Here is a 21,906-nt window from a genome sequence, read left to right as displayed (position 1 = left end):
TGTGGTAGTAACATCCTGTATGAATCCCTACTATATCTCCTGTATATAACTCCAAGCAGTGTGAGCCCTGGGTGAATATTGGTATATGATTGGAAAATTCACTAATATATTCAACAAGTTTTTTTTTTTTAAGATTTTGTGTGTGTGTGGATCATTTTTTTTTTAAGTCTTTGTTGAATTTGTTACAATATTGCTTCTGTTTTGTGTTGTGGTTTTTTGACCTTGAAGCATGTAGGATCTTAGCTCCCTAGCCAGGTATTGAACCCAAGTCCCCTGCATTGGAAGGCAAAGTCTTAACCACTGGACCACCAAGGAAGTCCCAATTCAACAACTATTTATTCAGAAACTACTCCTAAAAGCTCATGTATCTATAGGTGAGGCAAATATATGAGCAAATAATTGCAATAGAAAAATGACTTTATTTGGGGATAACATGATAAAGAGAAGTGATGGAGAAAGAATATTAGGGAGAAAAAGATATCCCTAAAGAGGAAATGTTTGATTTGGGTGAGTGGATTCTGCAGGCAGACAAGGAATAGGGATGATCATTCCAAGCAATGGGAGTAGCATGTGTAAAAACTTGTGAATATGAAATAAGATAATGTATTCAAGGAACTGCATGTCCCTTAGTATTAAGGAAGGGGACTGAGGATGAAGCTGGAGGGATAGGCAAGCACTGGAAGAATATAAAGGAATTGAAGAGAATGAAGGATCAGTAAATAGTTGTAAACAGGAGAGTGACATGATGAATACTCAAGAAAATTGAACCTCAGCTTTTTCCAGTTGATTATTACACATGAACAGTGTATCAAAAAGTAATCAACATGGGGACTTCACTGGTGGTCCAGTGGCTGAGACTCCATACTCCCAACACAGGGGGCCCAGGTTCCATCCCTGGTCAGGGAACTAGATCCTTCATGCCCAGTCTAAGACCCAGTACAATCAAATAAATAAATACTTTTTAAAAAAAGTGATCAACCATATGAGATATATGTATATACAAAGTTGGCACCTATAGTTGGCATATATTATTTATGCCTGCCCAGCATCCATTCTTTCTGTCATTTTTTGTAATAGCAGTTAAATTTTCCTTTCAGGAGTTAACCCTTCCAATACCTACCAGCTCCTGCAAGTATCAGACAAATTATTCTACCCTCCTTAGCTGAAAAGGGATCTAAGTAAGTTTCATCCAGCTCTTCCTGGAATTTAAAATTTGTGAGGAGTGACTCAGGATGGGAAAAAATTGTAGCTGATGAACTTGGTGTCAGCACCCTGAAGGAAGCCTGTACTTCCTGTTACTCAGGTCATCAAAATTACTTCAATCTTCCTCTTCTGAAGCTAGATCTTCCCAAATTGCCTTTGGTTCCTTGAACTTCCCTCTGTGCGTGCATGCGTGCTAAGTCAGTTCAGTTGTGTCAGGCTGTTTGTGACCCTATGGACTGTGGCCTGCCAGACTCCTCTGTCCATGGGATTCTCCAGGCAAGAATACTGGAGTGGGTTGCCATGCCCTCCTCCAGATCTTCCCAAACCAGAAATTGAACCCACATCTCTCATTCTCCTGCATTGGTAGGCAGGTTCTTTACCACTAGCACCATCTGGAAAGCCTGAACTTCCTTATCACCTTCCAATAAATCCCACTTTTAAGGTAATACATTCTTTTCTTGCTCAAACCAGGTGCAATATGCTGCCAAGCTAAAAGCCCTAATTTATACATCACCTGTGGGAATGATCTGCTTTACTTTTATCTGCGGACTTTAGCTGAAAATTTTGTACTTAGGTCGTTGTGCTCTCCCAGCCCAGACACAGCAGGCAGCCTTTTCTCTCTGGGTCTTGCTGGTGCACTAGTATTCTGGTAGGACATGGGCTCAGGTCTACTTTGCTCTCAGAATTGCAAGCCTCTGCCTCTCTCTCTCCTCCCCTCAGCCGCCAACCTAGATCAGAGGAAATCTATTTATGACAGTCTTCTTCCCTTTTTATTTTTAGCCAAGACACTTTTTCAATCTTCAGCAAGAAACATATGTCCCCTTCACAAAACCACTGTATTCTCTTAAGATCCTGGAAGAATGATGAAAATGATTTGCTGCCATTTTCCACTTTCTGTCTTGTCTCAAAACTACTTGGAGGCAATAAATGTATCATTTCTATGTGCCTGAATTGGGAAGCAAGTTGAAAGTGGAAGAAAAATAAAAAGACACAGAGGAGGAAAAGAAAGGCAATTAACACTTCAAAATATTCCAGTAGCTTAATAATAAAAATAACGGTGTGTATGCTGTCACTTCAGTTGTGTCCAACTCTTTGTGACACTATGGACTGTAGCCCACCAGGCTCCTCTCCATGGGATTCTCCAAGCAAGAATACTGGAGTGAGTTGCCATGCCCTCCTCCAGGGGATCTTCCCAACCCAGGGATCGAACCCAAGTCTCATGTCTCCTGCATTAGCAGATGGGTTCTTTACCAGTAGCCCTACCTGGGAAGCCCCTGGTGGTTACCTTTCAAGATACCTTCATTAGCATTCTTTATTTTTTCTGTTTGTGTATTTTGTTTCATTTTATACTTTACTCGTGGAAGGAGGGTAAACATTTATTATTAGATGTATTTGGGTTGTTTTTCTGGGTACATAGTGGCCCTTTTAAGTCCCTGTAATGCCAGCAATGATTATGCCTATTTCACAAGATAAACAATTTTCATGCATTTTGAAGTACGAAATCATCTGAAACAGCTCTGGAAAGCCACACTTCTTGGCTTTCCAAGAATGTATGGACAACAACCCGTCCATCTTAAACACTGGACTTCGGTCACTGGTGAGGTGTTGTTCTTAGTCATCTCTTTCATGCACACCTTCTGGCAGTCAACGCTTCCTATTATGCTTTTGTGTAATATCAAATCCAGATGGTGGAATATATGGAAGTGCAGCAGATGACTGTGCATGTTTGAACATGCTTCATGACTGGACTTTATAATGGTGGACTTTCTTTCCTAAGTCTTCATTTCTGCCATGTTCTGTGATCATGTTTACCAGGTTATATAGACATCCTTGTAGAACTAGGGCTTAAGGGAGGTAAATGCTTCAGTCTCTAATGCTGGTCACACTCTCATTCTCTCTTCCCATATCATCCCTTTCTTAACCACAGAACCTCGGAGCTTAGAAGTATGGAGGAGATGGAGACAAAGAAAAAGGAAAAGGCCCCAAAGGGAGAAAAAGCCATTAAAGGAAACTGGAAAAAAGAATGAGAACTTGAAAGAGAAGAAGAAGAGAACCTATACTCCAAATATTTTGAAAGTTTTAAAAAGCAAAAGATTAGAATTAGTTAACAACCATTTTTACAAGTATTGCTTTATGCTTCCTCTCCTCATTTTACATCTGCTTCCTGCCCCCACCCCCACTGCATCTATCTCCCCCTCCCCAAGTCTTTCTGATACGAGATACTTCACAAAAATAATACTGGTTTTGTACATGTTCTTTCAGTACATGTATTTTATCTACTGCTCATCATTACTTGGGTTCCTCTAATTAAGAACTGCTTCTGACTGCTTTATCATTACTGGTAATGAAGTTGTCCTTCCGCCTGAGAGGATGATCCAGAGAGCAAATCCGGATTTGAGACTGCCTCTTAATTCTCTCCTCAGGATGGAAGCAACTTGTACTCTGGACCTCATCAAGTTGTTTTATACTCTTGTTCATGCTTATATTTTGGGTTTTTTTTAAAGGATTTTTTTAACCTGCATTTCTTTGGTATTATTTGAAAACTGTTGTTTGACTTCAGCTCTTTTCTTGGATATGAATATAGCCAATAGTAATATTTATGTTACTTTGTACAAGAGTGAGGGCAAATAAAATCTAGTCCATTCCTTTTATTTTAGGTTTGCCTTCTAAGGAGAAACTACCCTGAGATGAAGGTAGCATTATTTTTGGTAGCAAATATTATGTGCTTTGGTATTAAAAAAAAAAAAAAACTTTTCCTGATGTAATAATAAACTTCTTTCATTTGGTGAGCTTAGGAGGGTAGAGTGAGAGATAGCTTCATCCAGTGATGGCCTTTCTTTGGAGATTTGTTGTAATAATTACCTAGGCTTTATTGTCTATGTTGCCCTGTTTGTTAACATTCCTTGATGCTTGAAGTGATTTCCGTCATAAGCTTTTATCCTCATAACTTTACTTCCCAGAGGCAAAGGACCTGCTCTGTGCTTGACTACATTATGAAACACTTGAGTTTGTCTGACCCATCCCTCCACTGGCTGCACCACCCAGGACACTGAAAATTAAGATGCCACCGACTGGAGGTCAGCAGTAGTCCACTGGTTCAGATGAACTTAACCAACATGGAACCCCAAAGTCCAGGCTGTGGAAGGTCATTTCTGAACCTCCTTGAAGTAAGTTTTCAACCAGGTTGTTACTTATCTTAGTGCTGGTCTTTGAGATTGACTGGATTTAAAAAAAACTGATGCTTGTAGAAGCATGTAGGACTTCACTGGATGAGGGTGATCATTACCAGGTTCTATTTTCTTTTCTGTTCATAAGGACCTCTTTTTCCTTTGTTGCTATTTTATGCTCAGTATCTTGGGAGAAATACTTCTTAGGAATTGTTTCTATTTTATGTTATAGCAGTCTAGCCAAACCTAAAGAGAGAGTTGAATGGGAATGAGATGAAATTCAAGGATTAATTTAAACAAACAAACAAAAAAATATATATATTAATCTTAGGTTTTATATAGCTCACAGCCCATCTCTATACTGGGCTTCCTAAGTGGCACAGTGGCAAAGAATCTGCCTGCCAATGCAGGAGATGGGGGTTCGATCCCTGGGTCTGGAAGATCCCCTGGAGGAGGAAATGGCAACCCACTTCAGTATTCTTGCATGAAAAATCCCATGGACAGAGGAGCCTGGTGGGGTACAGTCCATGGGGTTTCAAAGAGTTGGACACGACTGAGCAACTGAGCACATCTTTATGCTCTAATTCACCTAATTCTCACAGGCTACCCCCAGTATTATTTATTATTCATTGATCCAACAAACATCTAGGGAGAGATTTCAAACAATATAAGTTCCATGACAGGAATTTAGTTTATTCACTGCTATATCCATAGCACCTGAAATAGTGCCTGGCACATCAGAGACGCTCATAAAAATTTGTTGATAAATGAATAAATAAATGAATATTAGTGCAACTTTTTAAAAAAGTTTGTTTTAGAGTAAGAGATATAATAAGTATATTGGATCTGGGGTTGTAAACGGCATAAAACCCATCATTAAGAAAAGAACCCTTTGGAAGACTTGAGGCACGCAAGTGTCAGAGGAGATATGTTCCTTTATGTTCAGAGTGGGCAGTTATTTTGTTTTCCAGATTGCTTTTACCTCAAAAGGGGGGAAGCAGTTAATTTCATTTTTTCATTTTCACCCTTGTCTAGATGGTAAAAAGATTCTGATCTGTAAACACAATGAATTAGCTTTATAAGTCTTTTCTGTGTTCATTTAGTGCCTATCTCTGTGGAATTCCAGGGTGTCCACCAGATGGTTGTATTAAGCTTTACAGCTCACCACAGAGATTGTGAGCAGAGCCAGCCCCTGGTGCAGACAGCATGTACTTCTGCACACAGCTTCTTCACCAGTGCCAGCTGACTCTCACTAGAGTTTCCATTTTTGAGTTTTCTATTTACAACAGTATTTCTGTATCCTTCTAAAGGGCAGCAGTAAAGAAAAAGAGAATTGAAGATGGGGACCTGGGATGTTGCTGGAGGACTTGGCTGGCACCCGCTATCACCCATTTTCTTTCCTGTATGCCTAGTTCAGAACATTGTCTCCCCCCCCTTTTCTAGCAGCAAAGTCAAAGTGGGAACCAACTGCAGATTTTGTTGTGGGCACTCCCAGGTAGAAAGGTACCATCTCTTTCCTTTTGTAGTCACAGGAACAGGTTTTCTGAGGGTATGCTGTGTCTGCTGTGGTGAGACCGGAGATTCTGTCTGAAGACTTTGCTATTATACTGTGCTATAAACAGCACATAACAGTTTTTTTTATGTCTCAAGTGAAGTGTTATGAGATTTCATTTTATTAGAACCTTAAGTCCTACACATGAATCTCTCTCCAGTCAGTGAGGCCTTGTATTTTTTGTTTGTTTTTTTCCCTGTGACTCACTCTGAGTTCATCCAAGGTGAATATTTTTTTTTTCAGTCGTGTTATGCAGCATGTGGGATCTTCGCTCCCTGGCCAGGGATTGAACCGATGTCCCCTGCTTTGAAAGCATGGTGTGTTAACCACTGAACCACCAGGGAAGTCCCAAGGTGAATATTTCTAAACCAGCTGGTTAGAAAAGATACAGTGGTGCATTGGGTAAAGCCCAAAATTGTGAATCAGTAGCTCAGTTCTAGAGTGGACTTTGTTGCTGACCAGCTGAATCAAGACCCTGTGCCTCATTTTTTTGTTTGCTAATAAACTGAAGGAATTGTACAAAATAAACAGTAGCAGTACTTTCAGCTTTAATATTGTTTGGTCTGTCCTCTCCACCTTTTTGAATAATGGAATATAAAACACTGGACAGAACTGTAGCATCAGTTCAGTCAAAGTGAAGACTGAGCTAAATAAAATCTAGACAACCTATCACCTACAACCTCCTCTGTAGAGGAGGGAACTTGGTAAGCACAGAAAAGTCAGTCCAAGTCAACAACTAATTAAAAGCAGAAACCTAACATTTTTTTTATCAATCATGAATTTTTTTTTCTCGGAAAAATTTCCTCTTATCTTGTGATGGTGGTGGTAGTCATGGCGGTGGCTGTGGAAGAAACAGAAGTTTTCACAAAAAGTGGAACTTCTATTTCTGCTGAGATGGCACTGCCCATTTTGATATTCCCTGTATAACTCTTGCCAAAATACTGGTTGCTGTTGTGCAGAAGAATGTGTTCATTGCTTTAACTTCTAGAGAAAAAGACTACCCATTCCTTAAGAAATTAGCACCTTTCTTTAATTTCTTTTTCTTCTGACCACTTTTAAAATCATGCTTATTGTTCAAATAGTAAAGGAGGACAGAAAAATCTGTTCAGACTATCAAGAAGTAGGAGTTCCAGTCTAGCCTCTGCCTAGGCTTTTGGAAAATCTGATGGCTGAGTAGCATAAGCGAATGTGAAAATAGTAACACTCTGCTGTACACACTGCTTCCTGCTCTGAAAGGAGTGCTGTTTACGCATGAACTCATCACGCTTCCAGAAGCCAGCTCTTCATGACTTCTCTCTTTGAACACTGTCCCTATTCTCCATGTTACTCACACTTCAGACATGAGTCATCTTTAACTCCCTCCCTTTCTCTAATACATTGGAACAGTTGCTGAACTCCATGGATTCCTTCTTTGCAACATGTCTTATATTAGTTTTCTTTTCTTCATTCCTATTTTTCATGTACGTCACATGAAGTCATGTTTTGTGAGCAGTTTAGAACATAGGTTTGGAGTCAGGTAAAACTGGTTTGAGTCCTAACCCTGATACTTACTACCTATGTGTCATTGCTTAATCTCTCCAACTCTTAATTACCTTATCTGTAAAATGGGAATCATAATTTTATTGGCTCCAAAGATCTGTTGTGAAAATTAAATGACAGAATATGTGTAAAATATTCAATAGAGTACCTACTGAAGAAGTATTCAACACATTTTGTTGTTGGTCAGTCGCCCAGTCATGTCTGTCTCTGTGACTCTAACGACTTCAGCATGCCAGGCTTCTCTATCCTTCAGTATCTCTCAGAATTTGCTCAAACTCATGTCCATTGAGTTGGTAATGCCATCCAACCATCTCATCCTCTGTCGCCCCCGTTTCCTCGTGCCCTTAGTCTTTCCCAGCATCTGGGTCTTTTCTAATTGGCTCTTCGCATCAGATAGCCAAGGTATTGGAGCTTCAGCTTCAGCATCCATCCTTCCAATGAATATTTGGGGTTGATTTCCTTTACGACTGACTGGTTTGATCTCCTTGCTGTCCAAGGGACTCTCAAGGCCTTCTCCAGCATCACAATTCAAAAGCATCAATTCTTCAGCATTCAGCCTTTTTTATGGTCCAGCTCTCACATCCATACATGATTTTTGGAAAAACCATACTTTGAGTATACGGACCTTTGTTGGCAAAGTAATGTCTGTGCTTTTTAATGGGCTGTCTAGGTTTGTCATTGCTTTTCTTTTAAGAAGCAAGCGCCTTTTAATTTCTTGGCTGCAGTCAACATCTGCAGTGATTTTGGAGCCCAAGAAAGTAAAGTCTGTCACTGTTTCCATTGTTTTCCCATATACTATTATGAAGTTTATATTATTTAATATTAATATTTTAAATTAATGATACATAATAAGTTAATATAAATTTTTGATAAATAAAAACCTATGCTATTTTCTTATATTTACTATTTTATAAACATACTCTGTATTCATTTCTCTGGTCTTGTGGTTCCTTCCACCTAGAATGCAGGGTGATGTAATGGAAAGAGTACTTGTAGCCCAAAAAGGGAAATAGGTTTTATATACTTATGTGTCAGCTTTGACCTAGTAGGAGGTATGTGGATTACTTTAAAAATACTCTGGGGCTTTGCATAGTTTCAGTGAGAAGTCATCTAATTTTTCTCCCATGGGCCTTAGAGGGAGAAGTGGAGACATATCTTCATATTTTTGCCACAATGAAGTATTCATTTATAAGAATCACAGTATATGTATAAAAACACATATTTTTGGGTAAAAGAAATTTTCTTAATACTGAGGCTACAGAAAAGAATTTTCTGACTGTTCACTTTATTGCATTTTATAGCATTCTTCTGATTGCTTTATAAACTAGAATTCATTTATTTCTCATTTATATATAGCATGTTAATACCGTGTTTTCTGAGGTAGATAGTATTACTGTCCTCATCTCCTTTCCTGCAAAGGCATAGGGAAGTCAAGTAACTTGCTTGAGGTCATGTGGTTAATAAATGAAAAGGCTGGGATTTGAAACGTGGTCAATCCAGTTCCAAAGTGTATGCTTTTGGCCATTATACTAAATATAACTCTTGATCCTTGGGTTACTTTTTAAGTAAATATATTTTAATTAAAAAATAGTGTAACAGTGCAATTTGAATAAATTTAACTCTATGCTTTCAGACAGTTCTGTGTATGTGTGCTCGGTCATGTCTGACTCTGTGACCCCAGGGACTGTAGCCTGCCAGCCTCCTCTGTCCATGGAATTTTCCAGGCAAGAATACTGGAGTGGGTTGTCATTTCCTTCTCTGGGAGTTCTTTCTGACCCAGGGATCGAACCTGTGTCTCTTGTGTCTCCTGCCTTGGCAGGCGGATTCTTTACCGCTAGTGCTATCTGGGAAGTCTGACAATTATATGAAGGCCCAAATCACTTTTCAAATATGTATTTCTCTGAAGATTGTCTTGATCCAATAATAAAATTAAGAGTGTGTTGAGCAGTGGAACAAACCACTGCTTACAGAACCCTAGGGTTGCACAGAAGTTTTTCTGGGATCTGCAGGTTGCTAAGTGATGAGCATAAAAGTGGCTCTGAGCCTCCATTCTTATTTCAACCAGGGTAGCCTTGTTTTATCTGTTTAAAAATTGGGATCCTAAATAAGATTTTTTGAAGAAAGAGCTTTGGGTTTTAAAAAATGAAAAAAAATCACTAATCAAGGGAAATAAATGGATAGCATATTTAGTCAAGAACACAGGTTTAAACTCTCTTCGCTCATACATAATAGAAGAAAAATCGTAACTGGCCTCAATGGATTTTATAGTATTTTGAATGTTCAACTTTTAAAAAATTCTACTTTTTATCCTGAGATTGGAAGTGTTTCCTGTAATTTACTTTTCATTAAGTTAAAACATCAAATGTCAAACAATAATCAGTATCAAGGCTGCAAAGAACAAAGAACTTTATTCGGGGTCTTAAGATTTGCAGTTCAGGAGACACAGATTTGGTAAAACAAGAGTGTTCCTGGAAAGAGAGTCAGGGGCTTATAAGGCAAAAGCCACAAAATTGTTAAAATTGTCTGGCAGGAATTATGATTAACTATGACACAAGAAAGGAAGTATTTATCCTTAATGGATAAGCTGTCATGAGTTATTTTAGGCTAAGGGTCAAATAAGTATTTTGAGTTTCTGGATCATTGGGAAGATGTTCTGGATGCCTATGTTAAGACAATAGTGATTGAAGTTCAGATTTCATCTGGGCTGTGCATGCATGGGTGCTAAGTCACTTCAGTCGTGTCTGACTCTGGCATTCTATGCACTATAGCCTGCCAGGCTCCTCTGTCCATGGGATTCTCCAGGCAAAAATACTGGAGTGGGTTGCTATGCCCTTACTCCAAGGGATCTTCCTGGCAGCAATCGAACCTGTATCTCCTGCAACTCCTGCATTGCAGGATGATTCTTTACTGCTGAGCCACTGGGGAAGCCCCATCTGGGCTGAGACATATGTCAGTCACTCTTCCTTGATGGCCTCCCACCTCTATTTTAGACAGTTCTGTTGGCAATACTGATGCCATTTTGATTTTCCTGTTACACAACGTTGGTTTGGAAGGGAGGGGGGACTGAAAAAAAGATAAGCAACAACTGGAAGAATGCTCCTTGAATCTACTTCTTAGAATACAATGAAGGCCCTAAACATGCCCTGTTGTTCTCTAGAACCCACTTGTGAAAATGCAGATTATTGGGTCACCCAGAGTTCTGGAGTAGACTTTTAGAAGTATGCTTCCAAAATAACATCTGTCTTAAGGAAAGGTACAATTCTACCAGCAACCAGTTTTTCCCTATTATAGGAAGAAGGACTCAGTTTTTCCCTGCTTCCAAAATATCATCTGTCTTAAAGAAAAGTACAGTTCTACCAGCAACCAGTTTTTCCCTATTATAGGAAGCAGGACTCTGGTACTAATGATTCAAAATTTTTGAATGAATAGTTTATTTGGCCTGGGGATGCACAGCATTCCTAACCTAATTTCCCTTCCTAATTATGATTTGCTTTAGGTGAGTGGCATTTAAAATGACTTTCCCTTGAGAGGCACTCACGGGGGGGCGGGGAGGAGGGGGCGGACAGGCTGTCGGTTTGAGAGAATGCTGATAGCATGAGAAAGTCAGCCTGATATTAACATTCCTTGTGGAAAATCTAACAAATAGTAGCCCACATAGGGAATAATTGAGAGTTGATTTTACAAGCAAAACTCATGACTCTAGTTGACTTGGTATTTAATTCAGCTGTAACTCTAATCTCCATGGTATACTTCGTCAGTGCCCTTATCTCTAAGAGTGAATTAATAAGACACTGATAGAGCAGGAGAAGGGAAATCCTCAGTCCTCACCACTGGCACAGCCTACAAAGCCCTGGATGCCTGCAGGCTTACTTTAGATGGAGTAGGATTTCAATTCCTGCTGAAACAAGTTATAGAATTCTAAAGCTATAGAATTTAAATGGTTACCTTTTTCATTTAAAGTTACCTTTTAAAATCATTCCTGGGCTTCCCTGGTGACTTAGTGGTAAAGAATCCACCTGCCAATGAAGGAGACACAGGTTCCATCCCTGATCTGGGTGGATCCCACGTGCCACAGAGCAGCTAAGCCTGTGAACCATAAATACTGAGCCTATGCTCTACAGCCAGAGCTGCAACTACCGTAGCCCATGAGCCCTAGAGCCCATGCTCCACGACAAGAGAAGCCACCACAATGAGAGCCTGTGAATCACAACTAGAGGGTAGCCCCTGCTCGCTGCAACTAGAGAAAAGGCAGCGCAGCAACAAAGACCCAGCACAGCCAAATATAAATAAAAAATAAAAAATAAAATAGATAAGCAACAAGGATTTATTGTATAACCCAGATGGTCAGTACTGAAATCAGGTTGATTATATTCTTTGTAGCCAAAGATGGAGAAGCTCTATGCAGTCAGCAAAAACAAGACCAGGAGCTGACTATGGCTCAGATCATGAACTCCTTATTGTCAAATTCAGATTTAAGTTGAAGAAAGTAGGGAAAGCCACTAGACCATTCAGTTCAGTTCAGTCGTTCAGTCGTCTCCAACTCTTTGCAACCCCATGAACTTCAGTACTCCAGGCCTCCCTGTCCATGAGCCTGCCCAAACTCATGTCCATTGAGTTGCTGATGCCATCCAACCACCTCATCCTCTGTTGTCTCCTTCTCCTCCTGCCCTCACTCTTTTCCCAGCATCAGAGTCTTTTCCAATGAGTCAGCTCTTCACATCAGCTGGCCAAAGTATTGGAGTTTCAGCTTCAATATCAGTCCTTCCAATGAACACCCAGGGCTGATCTCCTTTAGGATGGGCTGGTTGGATCTCCTTGCAGTCCAAAGGACTCTCAAGAGTCTTCTCCAACACCACAGTTCAAAAGCATCAATTCTTTGGTGCTCAGCTTTCTTTATAGTCCAACTCTCACATCCATACATTACTACTGGATAAAACATAGCTTTGACTAGATGGACCTTTGTGGGCAAAGTAATGTCTCTGCTTTTCAATATGCTAAGTTGGTCATAACTTTTCTTCCAAGGAGTAAGCATCTTTTAATTTCATGGCTGCAGTCACCATCTCTAGTGATTTTGGAGCCCCCAAAATAAAGTCTGTCATGGTTTCCACTGCCCCATCTATTTGCCATGAAGTGATGGGACCAGATGCCATGATCTTAGTTTCCTGAATGTTGAGCTTTAAGCCAACTTTTTCACTCTCCTCTTTCACTTTCATCAAGAGGCTCTTTAGTTCTTCACTTTCTGTCAGAAGGGTGGTGTCATCTGCATATCTGAGGTTATTGATATTTCCCCCAGCAATCTTGATTCCAGCTTGTGCTTCTTCCAGTCCAGCATTTCTCATGATGTACTCTGCAATAAGTTAAATAAGCAGGGTGACAATACACAGCCTTGACATACTCCTTTTCCTGTTTGGAACCAGTCTGTTGTTCCATGTCCAGTTCTAACTGTTGCTTTCTGACCTGCATACAGATTTCTCAAGAGGTAGATCAGGTGGTCTGATATTCCCATGAACTGTACAAAAAATATCTTCATGACCCAGATAATCATGATGGTGTGATCACTCACCTAGAGCCAGATATCCTGGAATGTGAAGTGAAGTGGGCCTTAGGAAGCATCACTACAAACAAAGCTAGTGGAGGTGATGGAATTCCAGTCGGGCTATTTCAAATCCTAAAAGATGATGCTGTGAAAGTGCTGGACTCAATATGTCAGCAAATTTGTAAAACTCAGCAGTGACTACAGAACTGGAAAAGGTCAATTTTCATTCCAATCCCTAAGAAAGGAAATGCCAAAGAATGCTCAGACTACCTCACAATTGCACTCATCTCACAAGCTAGCAAAGTAATACTCAAAATTCTCCAAGCCAGGCTTCAGTAGTCTGTGAACTGTGAACTTCCAGATGTTCAAGCTGGATTTAGAAAAGGCAGAGGAACCAGAGATCAAATTGCCAACATCCGTTGGATCAATGAAAAAGCAAGAGAGTTCCAGAAAAACATCTACTTCTGTGTCATTGACTCCACTGAAGCCTTGGACTGTGTGGATCACAACAAAGTATGGAAAATTCTGAAAGAGATGGGAATACCAGACCACCTAACCTACCTCTTGAGAAATCTGTATGCAGGTCAAGAAGCAACATTAGGACCTGACGTGGAACAACAAACTGGTTCCAAATTGGGAAAGGCTATATATTGTCACCTTGCTAATTTAACTTATATGCAGAGTACATCATGAGAAATGCAGGGCTGGATGAAGCACAAGCTGGAATCAGGATTGCCAGGAGAAATATCAATAACCTCAGATATGCAGATGACACCACCCTTAGGGCAGAAAGTGAAGAAGAACTAAAGAGTCTCTCAATGAAAGTGAAAGAAGAGAGTGAAAAAGTTGGCTTAAAACTCAACATTCAGAAAACGAAGATCATGGTATCCAGTCCCATCACTTCTTGGCAAACAGGTGGGGGAACAGTGGAAACAGTGACAGACTATTTCTGGGGGCTCCAAAATCACTAGAGATGGTGATTGTAGCCATGAAATTAAAAGACACTTACTCCTTGGAAGGAAAGTTATGACCAACCTAGACAGCATGTTAAAGAGCAGAGACATTACTTTGCTGACAAAGTTCCGTCCAGTCAAAGCTATGGTTTTTCCAGTAGTCATGTATGGATGTGAGAATTGGACTATAAAGAACGCTGAGCACAGAAGAATTGATGCTTTTGAACTGTGGTATTGGAGAAGACTCTTGAGGGTCTCTTGGACTGCAAGGAGATCCAACCAGTCCATCCTAAAGGCAATCAGTCCTGAATATTCATAGGAAGAACTGATGCTGAAGGTGAAACTCCAATACTTTGGCCACCTGATGCGAAGAACTGACTCACTGGAAAAGACCTGATGATGGGAAAGATTGAAGGCAGGAGGAGAAGGGGTTGACAGAGGATGAGATGCTTGGATGACATCACAACTCAATAGACATGAGTTTGAGTGAGCCCCAGGAGTTGGTAATGGACAAGGAAGCCTGGCGTGTTGCAGTCCATGGGGTTGCAAAGAGTTGGACATGACTGAGCAACTGAACTGAAGAAACATACATATTGTATAACACGGAAATATGTTGTAATATCCTGTAATAATCTATAGTGGGAAATTATCTGAAAATCTATACATATATAGCTAAATCACTTTGCTGTACACCTGAAACTAACACAATACTGTAAATCAACTAAATTTTAAAAATTTATTTTTTACTGAAGGATAATTGTTTTACAGAATTTTTTTTTAATTAAATAATTAAAAAAATTTGAAAGAGCGTTCTTGAAAGAAAGTGTTCCTATGGAAGGCAAAGTCCTGGTCTGAAACAAGGTTGTATTTGAAAGAATATTAAAACAGAGCACCTTCCAGTGGAGTTTTATAAATGCATCTGTATTGGTTTTTTTGCAACTTTAGTTCAAATGTAGTGAGTTTTGGAGAAATTGGACCAGTAGTCAAATGGAAAATTATGCTGGCTCTTTCCATAGTCGTTTTGGTATATGATGATGATTCACAGCCATGACTTTAGCTAATGATGTGGCATCTTTAGTCTTTCTGAGCAACACTGCCTCCTTGTGTAATGAGAATGACCTTCTAACCCATTAATCTGTTCAATTTTAAATATATCTTTTCATTTGAATTTATTTATTTTTCTTTCTTTGGCTGCACCATTTGGAACCTATGTCCCCTGTGTTGGGAGTATGCGGTCTTAACCACTGGACTGCCAGGGAAGCCCCTTGTTTGAATTTAGGCTCTTAAACAACCCCAACCAGATAGGATGCCTCACTGAAGAAATATCTTTGTGCCCACATTTGATAATTTCCATTGGTAAGGTCAACTGTCTTGTTTTCAGGGACTGTTTGCCTAATTTGATATTATCTTGGTCGTTGATATTTTTTGCTGTTACTTCTAATCCCTCTCATTATCACTTTAAAGTGGTAGAAAGCAATAGAAAAGTGAATGAAATACAAAACAGTACTTTTGCTACTTATTACATCATCTTGTGAAGTTTTTGTTGGAGGAAAGATAGAAAAGGTGAAATAATCCACTAATCAGAGATTCAATTATACAGATATTCTAACTTTATCAAAAACGGTTGATCCCAAGTAGTAAAGCCTGATGCATTTAAGTCACATATTTTCTCACCATCTCCTATTTACTCTTGGTTCAGGAGATTGGTGCTATTTGTCTCCATGCAATTCACCCAACAAATATCTATGTGCATCTGTTGCTGCTGCTGCTGCTAAGTCGCTTCAGTCGTGTCCGACTCTGTGCGACCCCATAGACGGCAGCCCACCAGGCTCCCCCGTCCCTGGGATTCTCCAGGAAAGAATGCTGGAGTGAGTTGTCATTTCCTTCTCCAATGCATGAAAATGAAAAGTGAAACTGAAGGTGCTCAGTCGTGCCCGACTCTCAGGGACCCCATGCACTCTAGCTTACCAGGCTCCTCTGTCCATGGGATTTTCCAGGCAATAGTGCTGGAGTGGGTTGCCAGTTCTTTCTCTGGTGCATCTGTTAGAAACACTCTTTTTCAGATGCTGGAGAACAAAACAGAGAAAAACCTTGCCCTCATGGAGCTTATCTTCTAGTGAGGAAACAGATAAGAGAGATACTAATAAAATATACAGTTAACCCTTGAACAACATGGGTTTGAACTGCATGGATCCACTCTTTTTTTTTTTTTTTTCATTAGTAAATACTATTGTACTACAGGACTGATGGTTAGTTGAATCTGCAGATATAGAGGTTATATGTGTTACATATAGAGAAATAATGTGTTACACGCTGATTTTTGACTGCACAGAGGGCGCCCCAACCCCTTTGTTTTTTGAAGGGCTCACAATTTATTATTTTAGATGGTGGGAAGTGCTAAGGAGAAAAAATAAAACAGAGAAAGGGGGTAGTGAACATCCAGAGTGAGGAGTGATATTACAGTGTTAGCTAGGGTGTCAGGGGACGCCTTCCTGAGGAAGTGATATTAGAGTGAGGTGAGGGGAAGAGCAGACCATACCATGAGGATATTTGGGAGAGGAATGTTCCATGCACAGCTAACAGCAAGTACAAAGGTGCTGAGAAGGGAATGTGTGCCTGGCCTGTTTGAGTGACAGCAAGAAGGCCAGCATGGCTGGAGCTGAGTGAACAAGCAGCAGAGTCATAGAAGATGAGATCAGACAGAATCTTAAAGCCTTTGCAAGGATTTGGGATTTTAGGCCATTGTGAGGTTTTGAGCAGAGAAATGAGACATTTTGACTTATTTTTTAACAGAATAGAATGAAAACAGATTAGAGTGAAAGTAGAATATATGACTAGAAGACTGGAATTTGACTTTGTCATTCCCCCGCTCCCATTTTGGGCACCAAAATCTGTTACCAGAAGGAGGTGTGTGTGTGGGGGATCCAGATGCTCGCCGCTCAGAAGCCAATAAACAGGCCAGGGTGGTGGAAAGGAAAGCTTGCTTTATTTCAGATGCCAGCAGCTGGCAGACATCTGTCCAAAGGCCAACTACCCCCACTAACAAGCAGTGGGTGAGAGCTTTTAAAGACGGAGTGGGATTGGGGGGAGGTTGCAAGCAGAAACGACATAGTCATCTCTAAGAGTCATCTTCAACTGGTCATCAGTGGTCTGACTAGCATCATCTTCTTCGTTTTAGGTACAGTTAAGCTTTAGTTCCTGGGCGCACTTGTTCCCATTTCTTTGTGGTCAGTTCTTGGCGTTCAAGTCCAGGGTCCAGGCTGGTCATCACATAGTTAACTTCTCTACCTGATGTTTTGGTATCTATAAGACAGCGCACAGGATATGGCTCAAAATATTATATCCATAGCCTTGGAGAAAGAACTAAAGGTCCTTGACTATGCTTAAGGGTTACATTATTATCATTATTTAGTTTCTTTTGACTGTTTTTCTTTGTTTCAGCATTTCCCACTTCTCTGATTAAACTTATTCTTTGACTAAAGTTTTCCACAGTCTAAGGCATCCAGAGGACATGGTGGAGGGGGCAAGGACCATATGGTCTCGCTCCGTTTCAATACCATCATTTATTCTGGAGCATGCATACATTCATGAACCAAGAATTTGTTAATAATGTACAGGGTACTGGTCATGATCAAGGGTTTGTTATTAATAATGAGTTACCATATAATAAAGTTGAATACTGAGTAGGCAATAGTTTTTAGAATTCTCAACAGTAATCAACAAGGAAATTTTTGTTTAAACAGCAAATGAGTAGATTTGGGAATAGAAATGCAAATATGATTTTAATTAGTATTTTATGTTTATAGAAACCTACCCTATTTTATAAAATTGTGACTTATGTAGAAAGAAACTTAGGATACTTCATCTTCCAAGAGTAACCCTTTCCTGAATGTGTTAATCTAGTCTAAACATTTTAGCTAGGAAGATCTTTTGACAAAAAATGGAATAAAAACTTGTTCTCTTTTCCTTTTTATATATAAGTACTCATCCTTCACAGCAGTTCTGCTTCCCGGGAGTCTTGTTTACATTGCAACTGATTATGTTTTCCTAGAACTACCTTAAATGCACGGCATCACCATTGCATTGTATTGTATTATAAAAAAAATGTGTATAAATTCACATTTTAAAAAATTAATGTTTGGAAAACTTTAGCATTATTACCCAAATGCTAGTCCCTGAAAGCAGACTGTGGTTTCTGTATATACTCTGGTAGCTCAGACAATAAAGAGTCTACCTGCAATCAGGAGACCTGGGTTTGATCCCTGCATCAGGAAGATTCCCTGGAGAAGGAAATGGCAACTATTCCGGTATTCTTGCCTGGAAAATCACGTGGATGGAGGAGCCTGGTGGGCTAAAGAGGTGCACACGACTGAGCGGCTAACACACACACACACACACACACACACACACACACACACACAGAGAAAAAGAGCTTAACACATTATTGAATTTGCGGCGTTTCCTTACATTACCCTTCCATTCAGTTCAGTTCAGTTCAGTTCAGTTCAGGCTCTCAGTCGCGTCCGACTCATTTCATCCCCATGAATCACAGCACACCAGGCCTCCCTGTCCATCACCAACTCCTGGAGTTCACTCAGACTCACGTCCATCGAGTCCGTGATGCCATCTAGCCGTCTCATCCTCTGTCATCCCCTTTTCCTCCTGCCCCCAATCCCTCCCAGCATCAGAGTCTTTTCCAATTAGTCAACTCTTCACATGAGGTGGCCAAAGTACTGGAGTTTCAGCTTTAGCATCATTCCTTCCAAAGAAATCCCAGGGCTGATCTCCTTCAGAATGGACTGGTTGGATCTCCTTGCAGTCCGAGGGACTCTCAAGAGTCTTCTCCAACACCACAGTTCAAAAGCATCAATTTTTCAGCACTCAGCTTTCTTCACAGTCCAACTCTCACATCCACACATGACCACTGGAAAAACCATAGCCTTGACTAGACGGACCTTTGTTGGCAAAGCAATGTCTCTGCTTTTCAATATGCTACCTAGGTTGGTCATAACTTTTCTTCCAAGAAGTAAGCGTCTTTTAATTTCATGGCTGCAATCACCATCTGCAGTGATTTTGGGGCCCCCAAAAATAAAGTCTGACACTGTTTCCACTGTTTTCGTGTCTATTTCCCATGAAGTGATGGGAGCAGATGCCATGATCTTCATTTTCTGAATGTTGAGCTTTAAGCCAACTTTTTCACTCTCTTCTTTCACTTTCAGGAATCATTAATTTGAGCATTAAAGGCTTTAATAGTGTTGATGGTGTTCAGCCACCACTGATGTGGCAGCTTTCAAGGATATACCTCATGTCCTTGAAAAGATTGTGTCAGTGGCCTGAGGTAAGAAAAGCTGTCAATGATCCCATGACTTAATGCTCAAGAAAATCTTTTATTATTTATTCACTCAACATATAATTATTGGACCCTATTATGTGCAAGCTGCTGTGAGAGAATTTAGATATTCAAGAATCAAAAGAAATAGCCTAGGGGAAGGGGAGGCGGGGAGGGAGGAACATCCCTGACGTACGATAGTATGTACCATAGCTATGACTAGTGTCAGACTGCCCAGCAGCACTTTAAGAAAGTCAGATGCCTGGATTGGACTCTGCAGAGCACAACGAGGGACACCTTCACTTAAAGGCTGTGTTTTCTGGAATCAATACTTGTATTTGTCTAGTGCCAAGTTCAGTTCAGTTCAGTTGCTCAGTCATGTCTGAGTCTTTGCGACCCCATGAATTGCAGCACGCCAGGCCTCCCTGTCCATCACCAACTCCCGGAGTTCACTCAGACTCACGTCCATCGAGTCAGTGATGCCATCCAGCCATCTCATCCTCTGTTGTCCCCTTCTCCTCCTGCCCGCAATACCTCCCAGCATCAAACTCTTTTCCAGTGAGTCAACTCTTCACATGAGGTGGCCAAAGTACTGGAGTTTCAGCTTTAGCATCATTCCTTCCAAAGAAATCCCAGGGTTGATCTCCTTCAGAATGGACTGGTTGGATCTCCTTGCAGTCCAAGGGACTCTCAAGAGTCTTCTCCAACACCACAGTTCAAAAGCATCAATTTTTCAGCACTCAGCTTTCTCCACAGTCCAACTCTCACATCCATACATGACCACAGAAAAACCCATAGCTTTGACTAGATGGACCTTTGCCGACTTAGTCGGCAAAGTAATGTCTCTGCTTTTCAATATGCTATCTAGGTTGGTCATAACTTTTCTTCCAAGGAGTAAGTGTCTTTTAATTTCATGGCTGCAATCACCATCTGCAGTGATTCTGGGGCCCAAAAAAATAAAGTCTGACACTGTTTCCACTGTTTCCCTGTCTATTTCCCATGAAGTGATGGGACCAGATGCCATGATCTTCATTTTCTGAATGTTGAGCTTTAAGCCAACTTTTTCACTCTCCTCTTTCACTTTCATCAAGAGGCTTTTTAGTTCCTCTTCACTTTCTGCCATAAGGGTGGTGTCATCTGCATATCTGAGGTTATTGATATTTCTCCCGGCAATCTTGATTCCAGCTTGTTAAAGGCATCAAATTATAAAACACTCCTCCATAGCATTTTCTCAGTGAGACTCCCAGGGCTTTTAATATCTCCAGAATATATTTTGCCATTTTTCCATAAGACTCAAAAGTAATATAAGTTCTAAAAAATCCACTAAAAGGACTGCAAAAAGTAGACGACAAAGGGCACTCTGATGAAGAGAGATACCATAATGACATGAATGAGCTGGAAGAGGAGCCCAGGGACCACCCTAGTGAGGTCAAAAGCTGTAAAGACCTGGGCAAAGTAGTACAGTCTTTACAGTTTGATGTTATCCTGAAGACGGGCCTAGATATTGGAAAAGGTTAAAGTGGGAGATACATTGAATCTTCTCATTGGAGAGGATAAAGAAGTGGAAACAGAGGAAGAGATGTGGATTCTCCTGAAAAAAGTGCTGAAGAAGAGCAGCAGAGAAGTACAGAGTGGTGTTATGACGGTAGAAAAAGTTACAACTGCTTAAAAAGAGTATGCTCAAATAAATGGATTGCTTTTCTCCAATAAAGCTGCTTTCTCATGGTGCAGGAAAGGGCCAGGTTCAAAAGAAGATGTTTTTGTTAAAATAAAGTTCTCCCACCATTTGTGGAAGATGCCGAGCCGTTTATGGAAGTCAAGATCCACATGGTAGCTTTTGAAGACGCTTCCCTTGGCCTGGATTTCCCTCCCAGGCTTGATTTGTTCAGATTTTGACCTCATGAGCAAGAGTGAGATGTGTGCTGAATAAGCTAAACTCAGAGATGATTTACATGATCAGCCCGCTGTTTCCCAGGTTAACTGCCTCGAGAGGCAGTGTACAATAAACTGGCCTTGTTCTTAGGGAAAAAAAAAAGAAATAGCCTAGAAAATGTATGCATTATCTTCAACTAATACTTTTCTACTATTAACAACTTTACTTCTGTCCCTAGGGATTACTGTTTATAAACTGAAAATAAATCTTAATCATAAAATATACAGATATAGAATGTTACATATTCTATCTTGACCCTGTATTTGAGAATTAACTGTCTTTTTCCCTCAGGCTTAGAATAGAGAAGAATCTATTGTCCCTTATCCTTCCACTTCCCACCCATACCCAAAGTTGCTGTTGTTTCTATAATTGTGTTTATTTATTTTGGCTGTGCTGGTTCTTCATTGCTGCATGGGCTTTCTCTCTAGTTGTGACAGATGGGGGCTACTCTCTCATTAGACTGTGCGGGCTTCTCACTGCAGGGATTTCTCTTGTGGAGTGCGGTCCTTAGAGTGCATGGGCTTCGGTAGTTGTGGCTTGTGGCCTTAATGGTTGCCGCTCACGGGCTCCAGAGCACAGAATCAGTAGCTGTGGTTCACGGACTTAGTTGCTCTACAGCATGTGAGATCTTCCTGATTTAGGGATCGAACCCTTGTCTCCTGCACTGGCAGGCAGATTCTTTACCACTGAGCCA

General features: G+C 40.4%; 1 pseudogene; it reads left to right on the top strand.

Annotated features, from left to right (window-relative positions):
- Positions 1 to 16,490: 16,490 nt before the first annotated feature.
- LOC138428504 (mitochondrial transcription rescue factor 1 pseudogene) lies at positions 16,491 to 20,967 on the top strand (annotated as a pseudogene).
- Positions 20,968 to 21,906: the final 939 nt, after the last annotated feature.

Source organism: Ovis canadensis, chromosome 1 (genome assembly GCF_042477335.2).
Source record: "Ovis canadensis isolate MfBH-ARS-UI-01 breed Bighorn chromosome 1, ARS-UI_OviCan_v2, whole genome shotgun sequence".
Lineage (NCBI taxonomy): Eukaryota > Metazoa > Chordata > Mammalia > Artiodactyla > Bovidae > Ovis > Ovis canadensis.
Note: the sequence above shows the minus strand (reverse complement) of the source record. Positions and strands in the feature narration are given on the sequence as shown.